The sequence below is a fragment of the Perca fluviatilis genome, chromosome 5 (assembly GCF_010015445.1).
Source record: "Perca fluviatilis chromosome 5, GENO_Pfluv_1.0, whole genome shotgun sequence".
Taxonomy (NCBI): Eukaryota; Metazoa; Chordata; class Actinopteri; order Perciformes; family Percidae; genus Perca; species Perca fluviatilis.
In genome coordinates this window covers 22,899,107-22,917,230 of record NC_053116.1, presented here as the reverse complement: position 1 = coordinate 22,917,230, position 18,124 = coordinate 22,899,107, and positions in this window count along the sequence as shown.

Sequence of the window (18,124 nt, the reverse complement as noted above, 5' to 3'; positions counted from 1 at the left end):
ACCACGCTGGCTGGTGCAACACCAATGAAGCACATAGACCTAACACTCTACCTGTCCTCTTCACAGTAATGCTGCTGATGCAACAGCACTGAAAAGGTGGTGTTTTCCAAATTTTTTACCTGTTCACTGGTAATAGCATACTATAATGTTTCAGGACAGATATCTCATTATGCACTCCTCACCTGCCCTTTGCCTGTTTCCCTTTAATTGACCATTAAGTGACAAGAGGCACTTTACTCAGTTAAAGCTTCACTCCTCTTCCCTAGATAAAGAAACATACACAAAAGTAATGGCCGCAAGAGGACAAGCAGGAGTATTGACACACAGCAGTAAAATCAATGGCAGAGATTTGGCCCTGAGACCGTGGAAAAAACACAAAATTAGGCTGATGGCGCATGACACCATCATGTAAACAACAATATCATCTGAATTTTAGGCTGTGAGTCTGTTGGATGAGTAGAAATAAGTCTGGCTTTCTCTCTAACGAATAGATAATAAAACTGTTAGATGAAAAACATTTCCGCAGGAAGAGTGAATTTACTACCGAGGTAGCTTTTATGAGCTCATAGAAGTGTCAGTTGCCCTGTTAAGAAAAAACACAACTATAAAATCTTGCCACTGGTAAATACATCATTCAAACATCTCAAAAGTCAGCAGAAACTTCAGCTCTACAGAGAAATCTCTCATTTGTCCATCACATTGCTAACGTGTTCAGCCCCTCTTTATATTGACCTCCATCCTTATCAATCAAAAATGTAGAGATGGTTTCATATTGGTTGAGTTCTTTAATTATGAGGGTTTCTTAACACTGCACGGCAAACTACTAATGCCAAATACCTCCATTAGCGCCTCGTGCCCTGTGGCTGCCTTTAGCATGTGTGTGTGGGTGTGTGAGGAGAGGGGGCTGCTGGAAATACATCAGACAACTGATCATGTCAGCAGGATTACCACATCACCGATCGTTCTATCCTCTGAAGAATACGTGATGAAAGCATTGCACGGTGTGTTCGGAGTAATTATAATACAACGGCTTGATTGCGAAATTACTTTGCATAAGGCAGGAACTAATCTTAAAAGTTCATTTCGAAAATCAACAAATTGTGAAATTAAACAAATGTCAAAATTCTTGTTTTTAGTTTGCAGTGCTTCCACCGGCTGCTTTAACATGACTTTTAAAGCATTTAAAGCTCAGAGCATCAAGTAAGGCTCAGAGAGGGTTAAAGTCATCATTGTAGATTTTGGTGATATAATGTGAAAACTGGTCCTCCTGGTCCTGCCCTCCAGTGTAGCAGATGGCTGTTCTGACCCTGCTGTTTGAGGCTGTACAGTAAAAGAAATATGCAAACAGTAAAGACTCCCCCACTCCATAAATCAATGTGCATTCATCCTTATCATGCATAATGAAAACTCATTGGGCCTTGTTGGAATTAATGGGCATGAGCCAGTTTGCCCTGATAGAAATAACAAAACAATTAACTGGGAGCTGTTCCACAGGTTTATGCAGATCCTGTAAACTGAACAGTATGAGTAACTCACATTAGTTATAGTTATGATTTTTGCTTTATTATGCAATGTTGCTAAATATAAAACCTTTAAAATACTCAGTAGTGCAGTAATATATTATTATGACCAGAGGAGCATTACACAGTGACATGATATACCAAACCTTACAGACCCAGTCAGTGACCTGTGAAAAGTCCACCTTAGACTGTAGACACTTCTCTGCCACCTCTCGATGACTAATGCACAGCGACTGGTGTCAGGAGGGCACGACAGCGCTTAAAGAAGCAGAGCAACGTCTTTTATGTAACAACATCAAAGACTGTGAACAAAATGTTTGCACACTGGCTGCTATGACCCTGTCAGCTGCGTACTTGTCAAAAATCTGCACTCCCCGGGGATGATCAGGATTTGTGTATGTGTGTCTGTGCTTGGTTAATTCTTATACTTTGTACAGCTGTATTACGCCCTGTGATTCTACTGTAATGTCTCTATCTCTTGGTTAACCAGCCTGGACCACCACAGCAGATGCTGCAGTGCAATTAAGAACAGAGGATGTAATGATGTCTTTTTTTTTCATGTTTCTCTAAAATCCATGTTACAACCAAAGCAGTTCCCCTCATGTTAATACAATGTCTATAATAACCCCACGCTGTGCTGACACTTGAATGGTTGTCGACTGAAATTATATAACACAACATGCCATATCTATGGCCTATTAGGAGTGCAGCCTTGGGTAACAACAGCTCCCATGCCCTTAGAAAACGTATGCAGTGAGGCTTTTTTATTCATGGACCAACACCTAATGGATATATGAGATTTAAAGTGCCCAAATTATGCTCATTTCAGGTTCATAATTGTATTTTGAGGTTGTACCAGAGTAGGTTTACATGGTTTAATTTTCAAAAAACACCATATTTTTGTTGTACTGCACATTGCTGCAGATCCTCTTTTCACCCTGTGTGTTCAGGTCTCTGTTTTAGCTACAGAGTGAAGCATCGCACTTCTATCCCATCTTAGTTGGGAGGCGCACATGCGCCGTAGCTAGGTAAGGATCACATCAGATTTATCCTGTTTCTTTCTACAACTTCAGTTAGTACAAGGCAGGATTAGCTGGGAGACTTCTTCTAAACGTGAGCGCACTACGGTTAGCCACCTTGTCTTGGCTACTGACGTAGAAAGCCCTGCAGATTTTGAACAGCTCACCCAGAGACTGAAGGCAAAGACATTCAGAAACCCGTATCTCACTCAAAACAGCATGGATGGGTGTGTAGGCGTGTGGAAGCACCAGAGACACAAAATAACACCCCAAATCCCAGAAAAAGTGCCCCTGCCTCTAAAGGCCCTGACACATCAACCCGATTATAGGCCGTCGGACAGTCTGGCGAGGTCAGTGACACGAGTCTGTTCGGTGTGTTCTGTGCCGTATCAGTCGGCCTTCATTTGGGCCGATTTGACATTTTGAATTGGAAGGCGGGCAGTCGGACTCAATGACTTGGTGGAGTGCTAACCCGGAAGTGACGACCGGGATGAGCGTGACTAGAGTCTCTCAAAATCTGACAAAAACCTTTTAAACTGACCTTTGTTGATCTGAAATGAAGACAGATTCAGCAACTGCATGGCCTACTTAAAATATTTTCAGAAACGCGTTTCGGTGAACTATTTTCGTAAAATACAAGATCGTATTCCGAAAGAGCCGCCATGATGGTCTGGCTTTGAAATTCCGGAGAAGACAGACCCACGTGACGTGTTCATCCAATCAGCTGGCGGTTTTAAGTTTTTGGGCGACAATACAGATTAGCGCCACCTGCTGTTATGGAGACGTATTACGTCTCGCACACGCGCAGAAAGTACGCTCATGTCGGCATCGCTTCGGTGTGTTCCGAGGCACTTTTTTGACCAACTTGGGGAGGCAGTCAGTCCGACTGCCTTTTCTGCCGCAGGTCGGGCCGTCGGGTTGGTGTGTCAGAGCCTTAATACATCAGCCAACCAGGGACTTCGCTACTCTTAAAAAGGAAAAGCCAGGAAGTCAAACTCTACACAAAAAGTAGATTTGTCTTTTTTTATCCAGCATTTTGGAAGAGGAGGAAAAAACAATTGTCTTGTAATTCAGCCAGCATTACTTCTTCTTCACAAGTCTTCTTTACAAGACAACATTTTTTCACACTGCCAGCTCTAAGTGTGTTTGAGAAGGTCTTTGCAGAAGTCCACTTGTCACACTGCGAGCTAATTCAAAAGAGATGCAGTTTTAATGTTACATTATGAAATGTAAATAACTGATTATCTCCAAATTGTTGCTTACAGTGTTTACACTCTGCATCAAGTATATGCACTCCTCCTTTATGAGAGGTGTACATTCAAATATATGTTTATTACTAAGGCTGTAGTTAGTGGTGGTGTTGAACCACACTGCATTATATTGAGAAGTGTTTCTTATATCCCCCGCCTCCATTGCATGTTAAAGTTGAAGTTGTATTGGATTGCAATCGATTTTAAGGTTATACCTAATAATGTGGCCCCTGAGTGTAATCCTATGATGAAAGTTCTGATTCTGAAAGAGCCACTGTGATATTGTTGCGCCCTCTACTGGTTAGAATTGTAGCACCACCAAAAGAGATCATTTCAATACAGTTGGCATATGTCTGCAGTGTGAAATAAGAATGGGGGAAGTGGTTAGAGAAAACCTGCACACATTGATGTTATATAATAGAAAGGTGTTTACTTAATGTAAGGTTGTTTTGTTTGCAGTTGTTTGTTTAGTCTGTTGTTCTACAAGATCAGCAAATGACAAATAGTTATTGATTTTTTCACAGGTTTGCACAATCAGTCTCATGTCTCAGAACGATTAGCATGTTAATCTATTCTCCTCCCTCCATCTCCTCTCCTGCTGTCGAGGCAGGCTGCTGAGACCTCTGCTGCGGAGGGAGGGCTTCGTTGCCATCTGGGCTGCAGCAGGGAGTGGCAACCAAGATACACATTCAACCTTTTTGTACTATCAGCAAGACACATGGAGGAATAAGAGGATAACAATAGACGACAGAGGAAAAACTAAATAAATCCATCAAAATAATAAAGATGTACATTACAAGCCAAAAGTTTGGACACACCTTCTCATTCAATGTGTTTCTTTATTTTCATGACTATTTACATTGTAGATTCTCACTGAAGGCATCAAAACTATGAATGAACACATATGGAAGTATGTACTTAACAAAAAAGTGTGAAATAACTGAAAACATGTCTTATATTTTAGATTCTTCAAAGTAGCCACCTTTTGCTTTTTTTGATAATTCTGCAAACCCTTGGTGTTCTCTCAATGAGCTTCATGAGGTAGTCACCTGAAATGGTTTTACCTTCACAGGTGTGCTTTGTCAGGTTTAATTAGTGGAATTTTTTCCCTTATTAATAAAAAAGCAAAGGGTGGCTACTTTGAAGAATCTAAAAACATGTCTTCATTCATATGCTGCCTTCAGTGAGAAATCTACAATGTAAATAGTCATGAAAATAAAAAGGAAACGCATTGAATGAGAAGGTGTGTCCAAACTTTTGGCCTGTACTGTATATGTGGTCTTAATATAAATAAAAGGCGCCGTCACTAAAGACATTCGCAGTTACAACTAAATAGATGCTTAAAACATTGTTCAAAACTGCCCAGCTTTGCAGAGTACCTAGCTTCAGGGTCTGTTGTGAATTATTCTGGGATGACAGCACGCTGCAGCCTTATGTTTACTTTAGGAACCTCCAGAGAAAAAGCTATTCTTCAGAGGGAGTCTGAAAAGTAAAAAAGTAGTGAGGAGGCAGTGGATAAAAAAAAAACTCAATAAACAAAAGTCAATTACTCTCTTCTCAAATAGAAGAGAATATAATGGATTGTGTGAAATAACACATGCACCACACAAAGAAATAATGTATACATAGAGTACAGTGAGACTCAAAAAATGTGGATTTTTAAATGTGGTTGGTCACTGAATGCCAGGTCTGGGGTTTTCAGCTAAGAGCATTGCTGATATTCCTGCCCTGCTCTTCATCCTGATTCCCTTTCCATGTTCAGATTCATGTCTTCATCAGTAACAAGGCCCTGTGATAAATTCTGCTGTTCAGACGCTAATACAGAGTCTGGCCAGCTGCCAGCTCCATCAGCAGACAGCTCTGTCTGTAGAACTCCTCTTCTGTCTCTCTCTCCGTCTCCTGGAGACAAACGACCTCATCCCTGCCATCGCTCTGTGGCCACCATCAATTATCACTGCTCGCTGTCTCATTCTCTCCTCGCTTCACTCTCCCCTTCAACCTCACTCTCATTTTATTTCTTGTTTTCTTCACACCCCATTTCATTATCGATTCGAATGCAGGATGACAAGAGCTTGATGTCTCTTTTGCAATGCGCAATGCTATTTTTCATTTTATACAGCAATAGTAAAACCTGCAGGCTAATAGCAAAGATAATAACTGCAGGAGCCATATATTTACATGCTTTTCACAAGCTGTTGGTTTGACAGGATGGTTCAAATGATTAAGCAAGAGTGTCATTCTTGCTGTACAGATGCTTAACTTTGGGGTCAGCAGCATGTTGCCTGAGTTAAAATCAGCCACCGCAGCCATGAAAGCTGGCAACAGTCTGCCATTAAAACTATAAACAACAGAGTAAAGGGTGAAATGACCTGGTCATAAAATCTGGCTAGTCACTGGGTTTGATGTACAGTTCTGGGTTCTATAAAAACTGCCTTTGCTCTGAGCTCCACAGCCATTAGTGGGAATGATTATCGCCATATATTTCATCCTGTAGTCGCCTACTGAAGTTTTAGGTAATAGCAACTCCAAGGTCTTGCTCGTGACAGTAGAGGGAAAACAAATGATTATTATAAGAGGGTAAAGGTAATTGGTCATAATTCACAAGGCCCACAAATGAGTCTCTGGCCATAATCAAAGCTGGTTTCCATAGACTGAAGGTGCCTGTTTGACAGGCTGTATGTCTGGCTACATGAAGTTGTTACACTCCCGGCTCTCCATACTGTATATGTGCCAACTTTAAGAGGAAAATGATTTTGAGTTGCACGATTTTAATGATATCATTTCACCAGTCACCACAATATCTAAAAGCATTTTCAGGCTTTAGAACAACTTACAATTAAAAAGACCTTGCTTTACACCAGGGGTCAGCAACCTTAGGCACACGTGCCACCATTGGCACGGGGATAACCACTGGCACACTACCAACAAGTGTGCAAGAGGGTTATTTGGAAATGTTGAAGTATCCTCTAATCCTCATGCCAAATGACCTCTTTCACAGGCATTGGCAAGAGCACAGCCTGTTATTTACGATAATTTGACTTTTCCCCCATCCACATTCTGCAAAGACCCGCCCTACACCTAGACCTGCTTTTGATTGGTTTTTGTTGCCTTCTTCACAGAATGGAGGCGCAAAGGAAAGAAAATTTGCCTGAGCAGGCTCGATGCTGTTTGGCTTAATGCTGATATGCCAGACTGATTAACAAGAGCATTTTAAAATGGCACTTCATATTAAAAATGTTGCAGATCCCTGCTTTGCACATTTACAGGATATACTGTAGAGGTGAAATGCAGGAGGACGCATTCAGTTCCTTTACTGAAGTGTAACTACCTCAAATTTGCACTTAAGTACAGCAGGTGATTGAATGTAGGCTACTTATATTCCACTACTGGGGAAATGTTCAAAGTTGAATACCCGATTCAATTTTCCATCGTGTTGCATTGTAATAGTACACCAACTAATAATATATTGAACTTGATTTTCACCCTTCATATATGAACATATAAAGACATAGACCAATGACAAACATTTGTATTCACTGTTCATAAATCCAAAACAGTGGAAATTAAATTATAGTTGAAATAACCATTAATCACCACTAGATGGTATCATTAATGTCACTGTGCTTCAGGAAGTGACATAATGATGATGACTAGTCGGCTGGAGGCTTGAAAGTCCATCCCAATGTCAGTCTGTTGCTGCTCACAAGCTGCATGTTGCACTGTGGGACAGCTTGTCTTGATCCAAGGATGTCATCATCTCCATACACATAATATGTAAGTCAAGTTCCTCTGGCGTTCATTGGGAATCTTAAATCAATGCTCTGTCTGACTGTGTTTCATTCCACAGAAAGAAGACTGAAATACATATGCAGTTCTGAATGGCCATGCACGCTGATATCTGATATCAACTGGTATTCCAGCACTGAAGTTAGCGGGCCAGACAAAACAAACACTGGTTTCTGGCTGTAACCATAGATAGCATGAAATTAATTTAAGCAATCAAAGTCATACTACTTGTGTGTGCAGGAAATATAGTCTAACTTCCTAATAAAACAGCGAGAAACTGCATAAAGCAAACAAAAGTTTGCTGCAAGTCTTAAAAGTAAGGCAATAAAAATTTATAGTGGCTTTAAAAAAAATCACACTGACTTTGTCAAAACACATGGACACACAAAGACTTCAATAAGCACAGTTGCCTGTTTGATACTCAAAGGCCGCTGCTCTCTAGTCTTTTCCTTGGGGTCAAAGGTAAAGCCCTGACCTGATGAGGCCTACATGCTCTTGTTAATAAAACAATAAACAGCAGTCTTCTCTCAGTAACCCCCCAGTCACCACCCTCTGACTTTTCTGAAAACCAAACATTCATCCCCTTACTCTTAACTCAAACTACAACTTGCATACAGGCATGCAATGTATGTGTGTTTGTGCCCATACAAATGCATCATTTTGAACATCATTCCAACCACAGTGATATAGAGTCATAATAATGATGTATGCTAAATCCTGTTTACACATGAGTGCTAAAAGGGAGTTTAATAAGACTTTATTTACTCTTTGTCCACCATATGTGATGTTCCCGAGTGTTTGAAATCTAAGATCAGTCACAGAGGGGGGCCCTGTGGCTCCCAGGACACCTAATACTCTGCGTGCTCCAGGGCCGGTGAGAAGAAAAAGAGCACAATTGGATTAGATACCAAAATAGGGTCAGTGTTTGTTTTAATCAATGTGGTGACACAGGGAGCTCTTGAAAGCACCGGGTAAAGAGAGCCTGGAGAGAGAGAAAGAGAGAGAAAGAGAAGGGGAGAGAGAGTAAAGGAGACAGATAGTGAAAGAGATGGAGAAAGGGGGAGAGAGAGACAGAGAGGGCAGCCGGGGTGATTGGTCCCCAGGCTATGGCTGGATAATGGAGACTAGAGGCTGGAGGGGAAGCTGTCTGGGGGGTGGCTGGCCTTTCAGAGTTCACTGTCAGGTCTCCAAACCAAGGGGACAGTGGTCACTTCCACTATCCCAGCATTCGTCCAAATGAGCTTTTACGAACATGTGGTGTAGCTGGTTTGTTTTCCACACAACACCAACATATCATCTGACAAAGAGTGCTTCTGAAGAAATGAGCATCCATGAAATTGATGACTTATCTCAACAACCGTTCGCTTTGTTGGTTTGGTGTTGACGGGGATTCAAATAAAGTTGTTTTAAAAACATTTGAAATCTGAGGCTGGGAATGTCAACTGACTTGTCTTCGCCTGGGCTATCTGATTATCAAATGTTTTTGTAATGCTAGGCACACTGGATAAGAAGAAAGTGAGAGTGCTGAAGCTTATGATTGAGGAAGATAGTGTGCACTATCAGGCAGGGAAAAATCTAGTGTGAGTGCAAGGCTTTGGCTTTTTCCCATTAAGGTTGTTGCAAGATTACCTTAGCCAAGTCAATGAATTGTGGCTCTTGGGGAGCGAATCGTGGTCGCAGTTGACTAGACTTTCCATGGCAGGACTTAAGATCCGTATTGGGGATACACCACTGAATTTCAGATGTCAAAAATGATTTTCCTCCATCCTGAGAACAAATTTACTCTTTATCGGGAGGGACATTTATTATCGTTCACATGGACAGTAACAAAAAGAGCAGTATTCTTCTTGCCCATAATCTGTGATGTTACATTTTAGCTCCCTGAAGAATAAACAGGAAAAGATGGAAAGGTCGGTGGACTCTTGATCAAATAGATGTATTTTCTGGTTCATTACCAACCTCAAAGTCAGTCTCCATTTTATGGTCAGTGGAGTAGCTCCAGACTGTGGATCTAAGTGGTATTACAGATTAATGTTGTAGCTGTCTGGCCTTGTGAGTAACTTGGTTATTTAGTTCCAAAATACCAATTGAGCTCATGACATACAGCATATAAATACTTAAAATGAGTGCTATTTCCCTTTCAGTGCCACCCATGTACAGTCCACTGACCTCAGAGTTTTGTTACACATTACACATACATCACATACTATCAAAATAGTGAAGAAATACAAATCTTCATCATATTATTTCTGTGTAAAGTTGCACAAAATGAGGTTCAGTGTGATATATATTTAGTCTTGTATGCAGTTTTTCTGCTGTGTAAGCATGTGCATGTTTGTGTGCATGTCTCTATAAATATACAGTATATTTGTGTGTCGGAAAGCGGCAAGAGAGCAAAAGCGAGAGTGTCCCAACTCCTGCATATCAATCAGCCCTCTGCGTGGTGTTTGGTAATGGTATCCCCTGGTCGGAAGTGCAAATCCAGCTGCTGCGAAGTGGCCATAAATTAGATTTTCTGAAACTTGGTGCAGACGTAGTCTCCAGTGTGTCGTTTAGTAGAGCGCTCACACCCCACTCGCCAACTGCAGCTTTCATTATCATTACCTAAATCCCTTAAACTTTGCTGATTGATTGTCACATAGGCTACCTCAAATTATCTCAGTTGTGCATCAGCTCTTTATCCTGCTGCAGGGCTTCTTCCCTTCAAGTCGCTAAAAGTTAGTTTCAGTTTAACTTGAACCTCCAGCAGTGCAATTTATCTCTTCTAAAAAGCGGAGACATGTTGAAAACATTACAACTCATGCTTTTGCTCTCTGAGCCTAGAGGTTAGTGTGATGTGCCTGCTGAAAGCTTTTCCAAATCACACAAAAATCAACTGAGTAAGTTCAGATTTTTGCAGCTGCTTTCTATTCCTCAATGTGCAGAGTAATTCCCAACAGTTTATTTTCTATCCAGCCACTTCAGCCCCCAAGGTCATTTGCTTTTTTCTCTTTCTAAACAGGCAGAATTCTCACAAGACCTTTCTTGGTGGAACTCTACTCAGTCTGATTCGCTATGCTGGTCTGTTCTTCCCCAGCAGACTCGTGGCAGCCTCATTCAGATGTTCAGAGAGTTCCTTTAATTTACAGACCTCATCTTTTGCCTGAGATCTACTGATAACAACACGGCAGGGCCAGTTTCAGCTGCATGTGGCCTTTTACACAGATTACAGATAACAGCTTAACATTCTTTGTACTGATTCAAAAAGATGTTCTCCGTGCCTTTTATAATCTAGAGTTTAGAGACAGCACAAATAGTAAGGTAAAGTAATACCAGTTGTATGCAGTAGTGTAGTCTGATTTATTGTAGTGGGTATACTGTACTGTATATGTATGGGCCTATATATATGGGGGGGTGGGGGCATATCATAGTGGGGGGTCTGGGTGTCCTCCCCCAGGAAAACTTTCAGCATCAAAGACTTCATTTCCTACATTCTGACACACTTTTATGCACCAGTTTATGAAGGAAATACCACTATTTAGCCTATGCGATGAAAAAAAAAACCCAAATATATCAGAATTATAATGGAAAGTATGTTGTTACATGTCAATGTGCATTTTTAGGTGGATATATGGAAATCCTGAAGCTTTCTTAGTGGGTATACTGCGTACACCTGCGTATCACGTAGACCACACCACTGGTTGGGCTCAAATGTCTGTGTGTATATAAATAGGCCTACTGTCATTGCAGCTATGTCCTGCACAATAAAAAGACATTTGAAGGCGAAGGATGAGTCACAGCAGAGACAAAACATAGCCACCATGCTAGCTTCAGTGAGCTGTGGGTGAAGTGGTGCATTATGGCCAGTGTCTGGGTGGTTGTTTGGGGGGCCGTGCTCTGTGCCCAGGCCCTCGGGGCACCAGTAGCAGGATGGGCCCGAGCATCCGCTGAGAGGATGACCCCAGCTATCCCTGTGGAGTTTGGCTTGTACAGCTGTATCTGATTGGACAGGAACAAAGAGCTGCGCTGCACCAGGGGGTTTGGCATTCAGCAGATATAAGAACTGATCCTCTTAGACAAGAATCATATTCTCACCCACAGTTCATTATAGAGTAATCTGTATTTCTGAGAATGATGGGAAACATGGTTTAAGGAACATGCGTTTAAATATGCAAAAACTATTATTTTATTTCTGCAAGGCAAACATGATGGCTGTTAAAAGTATAGGCTAACTAATCTTGACCTTTTACCAGCAGTAGGCCTACTAATGTTAATGCACATTTTCCAACTTAAATTTATATCTATCTATCGATAGAGCCTGTGTGTTATTTTTGAGTTCTTACATGTTTTATTGGGCTTGTAGTCCAGAAGTATGCTACATCTTTCACACCTTGACTCATTTTATTATTAAATAGCATAGCAACAAATCCTTCTGACACCACTGATAGCAACAGGAAAATATGAACACGGTAAATTGGTTATAATTTTGCAACTGACATCCTTTCCCTCAGCTGAACTCGCAAAAACAGACAGATTTATTGTGAGGCGATCCGAAGAAAACGTGTTGTTCTTCCGCGGACTTTCATAAGTAATTGTCCAGAATATAGCTGACAGGTTTGTTCCAAAAAAATTTGAGAAATCTGGTAAGCTACCGGAGACCTCCTGTGCGTCAGGAGTTTTTTTTGTTGATGCGCTGGAAACGGAGGCCGCTGCCAAAGCCGCAGGTCCTGTCTGGAGCCTCAGGATTACAGACTTGTTGTGTGTGTGTGTGTGTGTGTGTGTGTGTGTGTGTGTGTGTGTGTGTGTGTGTGTGTGTGTGTGTGTGTGTGTGTGTGTGTGTGTGTCAGTTGATGTCTGTCTGTCACAATTCCAGAGCTATCATACACACTGTCCCAAACACTAATGTAAAGGCTGCGATCTTTATAAGACAATTGATCATCAAGATCCCAGCAAAAGTCAATTTGAAAAAGGCTGATTTCCCCATCGAAGATCATGTTTGTAGTTTTAAACGGTCCATTTAGATTACCAGTCGTTACTAGCTATAAAAAAATTGCCTATGCCTATACTATAGCTAGTATGTGTATAATATAAAAAATAATGTAAAAATAGGTTAGCTAGGCCACTCCCTACATTTTGAAACAGGTTATTATATTTTTTGCGTTGTGTAACGGCTTCAAGCTTTTTGTGAACACGGAGCATAAGAAAAAAATCACTTTATTTTTACTCACTGCAAACAACAACTAAAGATTTCAAAGTGAACATTTTCTCTCAATTATTCGTCCTAAAATAATAAGCCAACAATAATCTTTTTGAAAGCCATACCTCTGTGAAAATCAAAGTTTAGATAATGAATTTATAAAGATTACAAAATTTGAGCAATTATCCTTCGTGCGTTTTCTTGCTCTAATTCATTATTTCACAATACAGAAATAGAAAACTGTGAGAAACTCGTTTCTTTCAATCAGTGAAAAACGATCTTATCTTATGGAGATGCATGTTATAATTATAATGCTAATGTCCTGTCCATATATATATATATATATATATATATATATATATATATATATATATATATATATATATATATATACACGTATATAGGCTATGTTAAAATTTAAAAAAAACCTGAGAAACTCGTTTCTTTCAATCAGTGAAAAACGATCTTAACTTATGGAGATGCATGTTATAATTATGCTGTCATGTCCATATAGGGCTAATATAATATATATATATATATATATATATATATATATATATATATATATATATATATATAACTCAATATTCTGCTTTTGTTCACTATGATAGAAAGGATGAAAAAAGGTAAATAATGTTTGTTAAAATATTAGTGGCCAAATTGATAACAAAGACAACGTTTCTGGTTGCCTAGCCTACAGTTTAAGCATCCGTTGATTAGTGTATTCCAGTTTAATATTCCAAACCTACACTCTGTATAGTCGCTATTTAAGCAGCATTTCTACTGTTATATCACATGGAACAGCAGGATTTTAGGTTATAACTTGAATGAGTGAAACCAATTTACTATGGCTTAATCTTAAAGCTAGTTACATTCTATTTAGATATAGCCTAGGCCTCTCATAAATATATTCTAATAAATGTTACAACTAATTTAATGAATTAATTATCCTATTTTCCTGTGCTATTTATAATTGATTTTTATTTAAATGTAGGTCTATTTTTCAGTAGCCCACGTGTCCACACTTTTTGACTGACAGCTGGACATCAGATATGAACACAGGTGCATCATGTCTTCCCATGGACACTTTACCCAGTGTCTGCGGGACAGGAGGACCTGAGGAGGTTCCTGTCCTCTGGCTCTGGATAATTCAAATCCCATGATCTCCATGTCGCCGTCGGTGCTGTTTATCGCTGCTCGACCATCTCTAATTCAATCCGAGACCCCGGGTCACGGGCCGTGTTGGAGGGTGTAATAAAAACAACAAAACAGCATCAATACGATTAGCTATTAGGCCTAATGTACTTACCGCTAAGGTAATACAATAATTCGCCCTGCGTTTAACTCGGCCAGTTGCATTTTAAAGCAAATAAAACCAGTCACAAGTAGCCTATGGTTACCTCAATTGGCCAATAATGGTCAAGGCAAAGTAACATAGCCGACGCCAAAGAAATAGTCTTTATTGACCATTTCTAATCTAATGTTATCTTATTTGAACCTGCGTCAATAACAACGTTGATTCGCTGTTTTATAGGCTATATTTATAACCTGAATATAAACAGACCAGATGAGATAAAGTGGATTTTGATAACTATTAATTTGAGAAATAAAAAAATAGCCTACATTATACACATATATACATTTCACATATGCTGACAGTTAGCAAAAGCAACAAACTTACTAGGCTATAGACTATAGGCCTACATTTGTTTTAAATAATATAGCCTATATAATATTCTTTAGTCTATTCCGTTACGAAAGCGTCACCGCCCAACAGGGTTGAACTCTTCGTCACCGGTTCTCGGTCCGCTATAAAACACATTTAGGCCTAGGGATTAGCCTATTTATTTTTAGCTCTGGCGTGTGTCTGCTGTATCTGGGCTTTAGCTGATACTTCCAGAAGGTTTTGCTAAGGTGCGTGTTTACGGATTCCTGGAGATTGCAAGTAAGGAGCGAGGCTGTAGGCTACCGGTCTGTCCTTCATTAAGAGCCAGTCCTAGCAGAGCGGCATTTATCACGACATCCTGAGCTTTCATAACCCGGTGTTCCCGCACACACCACACACACACACACACACACACACACACACACACACACACACACACACACACACACACACACACACACACACACACACACACACACACACACACACACACACACACACACGCAGCATTTCTCTTTCTTAGCTACTGTGCCAAGCAAGCCTCCTTCTTAAACTCTCTGTAACCCATATAAAAGAGGTTAAGTGCTCGTATTAAACTGCTAAAATGTCAGAACGTAAGCTAGCACCTGTAGGCTACATGGATGGATTAGCCTATCCTGGGAATAATTTGATGAAGCTTATTTTTTTTTACACTTCAGAAGTCTTAGGTAGGCTATGTGAAAGAACAACACAAGACAATTAGAAAGATATTATGCATTAAACACATTTGTTTAAGAGATTTGTGAGATTAGAACATTATCTATAAACTAGGCTATCATAGATTAAAATATATATACTCATTGAACTATGAATCAACAAAAATGCCATGATGATTTAAATGTATGAATCTGAAAACCTTTCATGGACCCCCTGGCAGAGTGCCACAGGACCAACAAACAGAAGACCCACTTTGAGAATCACTGGGCTATGGGGCCTTCAGCGTGCTGCTATGACAACCCCAGTCAAGGCAATGTTGTGGAGCAGTTGCGATATAAATTATTTCTTCTTTTTTTTTGCATTAAGCTGCTTCTATACTTATGATGGAAACAGTAAATGTGCAACGTAAAATATCTGAGTGAACTGGCACTGCACTCATCTGTTGTGAGCCCTTATGGTAGGTCTGTCTTGGATTTGAACTAAGTGCTCCACATTTCCAAAACTACAGTAAGAAAACAACACAGCATCTATTGCAACAGAACAAAGACTGCGGCACTTGTCAATTTTAGTCTGTCTGCACTGTCAAGGTCCTTGGGTTTGAAGATGGTTTTGAAGATGTGTCACAATCTTTCTAGTAGTGAAATTAATATAAACAGTTATCCTTTTCAATGTTTTATGCCCTGTCAGATATCTGTCAAAAATATTTTCATACAGTAAAATTCTAAGCAAAGCAGTACCACCTATTGTGTGTATTGTGTCTTTCTTTCTGACAGATACGTACCTGGCTCATCTCGTGTATGTTGTGGCTGTGGATCCCGACTTGCTGCTAACACTCGCTGGGCTCCAGTGTGCTCCATGACGCCTCATACCAGGTCAGACAGAGGACAGCAACCCCACTTCCCATTTCCCTTTCGAAACCTCAACCCCCATCGCGACAGCAGACTAGCTTGAGCTTCCCAGAATGCACCTCTCCAACCGGCCGACCTCGGGGTCGGCAGCTGTCAATCACATCCTCAGCTGGCCCAGCAGCTTCTGGACATAGACTGGAGGATGTGAGGGAGGCCTCTGAGAGGAGCCCTGCTGCATATGGGATCATCTCTGTGCATTCATGGCGGCTAATTAAATTAGCTATCCTTCTCCTATTCTAATGCAAACCTCAGGTTGAATCGCCACCCTGTACGTGAGAGGAAAGGCCCCAGGCAGTGATAGCCAGACAAAGACAGCCAGCTTATATGAAGTACAGAGTTTTACTTCATTCTTGCTGGCTGTCTATCTTGGTGTTCCTCTGGCAGGTCGATCTTAATAAATTCTCCATCTACATGCTGTTGGTGGATCGCACAGATTGTCACTGGAAAAGGTCAGATCTTTGTTTACTCTCTACACACATGACAGACATTATTCACAATTATAACATCACCAAATTATTATATAAACGTGGATTTTATGCAAAAAGAGAAGTGCCCGATCACTTACTTTGATCAAAGTTGTGTCTGCAAGTATGTGCCATAAGTTGTGTGTGTACGAGAGAGGATGCAAGGTGTAACAGGGCGTGACAAAGCCCTGCAGACTGACAGCCAGGTCGAGAGGATGTAGTGGAGGGAGGGATGGAAGTGGCTCTCTAGCCCCAGGGTCGCAGGGTGTTCAGTGAGAGTGCAGGGTCACCTTTATCCACACTGTCTGTGCCCAGAGCCGGGAGGCAGCTGGGGGAGACCTGGGACTCCCAACAGGCTGAACTGATTTCCTGTGCAGGGTCATGCCCAGGACAGGCTTGGAGGACAAGGGTTTAGAACCATGGGGAGCAGTGAGTGGAGCTGGTCATGGTATGGACAGCGAGTTCATTCTATTTTCTGCCATTTCCCTTCTAACCATCGCTTTGCCTGTGAGTGGGCAAAGTTAAAATGCACCGATCTCTGACTATGGTCACATAATGTGCTTATTTAATAAAGGACAATGCTCTGTTAAAAGTTGGACTTTTCAGTGCATGAATGAATGGATCCCCCCTCTCCCCCCCCAAGTATATTAAACAAACCACTGCACACAGACGTCCACGCAGACTCGTAGTAGGCTTTGATTCCTCAGCAAATAACATACCCATAATCCTCTACATCTTATGCTCTCTTGATGCAGTATTCATATAAACACTGTTACCTGCGGTGGCTCTGAGATCATAGCGCAGACGTTATTCCTCTTGCCCACATTTCTGGAATGCATTTACTCAGCTGGGTTCGTGTTCTGCTGCCTCGGGCTACAGAGGACATGCTTGTCACGAGATTTGAGAAACATATCCGTGTCCCCCGTGTGTACATCTTAAAAACCTATATTCCCCTCTCACAGGATTATGAGGTTTTTAATGGTGGTCAGCCAGACAGTTTGACAAATGCTGGCAACTACACGTATGCAGACGTTAACGGGGATGAATACACTCGGAGTGTGGGAGGGTAAAAGGTGGCATTATGGTTGTGATTAACATGACAGCGCTGCTTTTTGTAGCCTCTGCGCTCTACTGATTTAAACATGTTAATCTAAGTCATGTTACACATAAATGTCATTAGGCCTTATATCTAAGGTCACTAATCATTTTAAACTTGAAGGAGCTCTTCCTTTCCAGGGAAGCAGCCATGTCTTTGTGTCCAGATGAAGACTGGAATTTTCATTTTGTTGACTATACTTTTATGAGTCTCTTGTTAAAGAGAAGAATGTAGTTTGAGAGTATTATCTGCACATTGGATTATGAATAAGTCATTAGAATTAAAACATATTTTCTTGTTGGTTTATTAATGTTTTTCTTTTTCTTTTTTTTAAATCAGCTTTTCTCTATTTGTCATTGAAATTCTGAAGTTAGACTTTGTACAATAGCGATTGAAGCAAAAATTTGAGCTCACTTGGAGCCATCATTCACATGTCATCTTAACTCCATATTTCTTGTTGCACAGCCTTTTTTTTTTCCTACACTTGGATCTGTAACGTGGACACTTTGATATTTCAGAGCTCAAAATGGATTCAAATGGGGT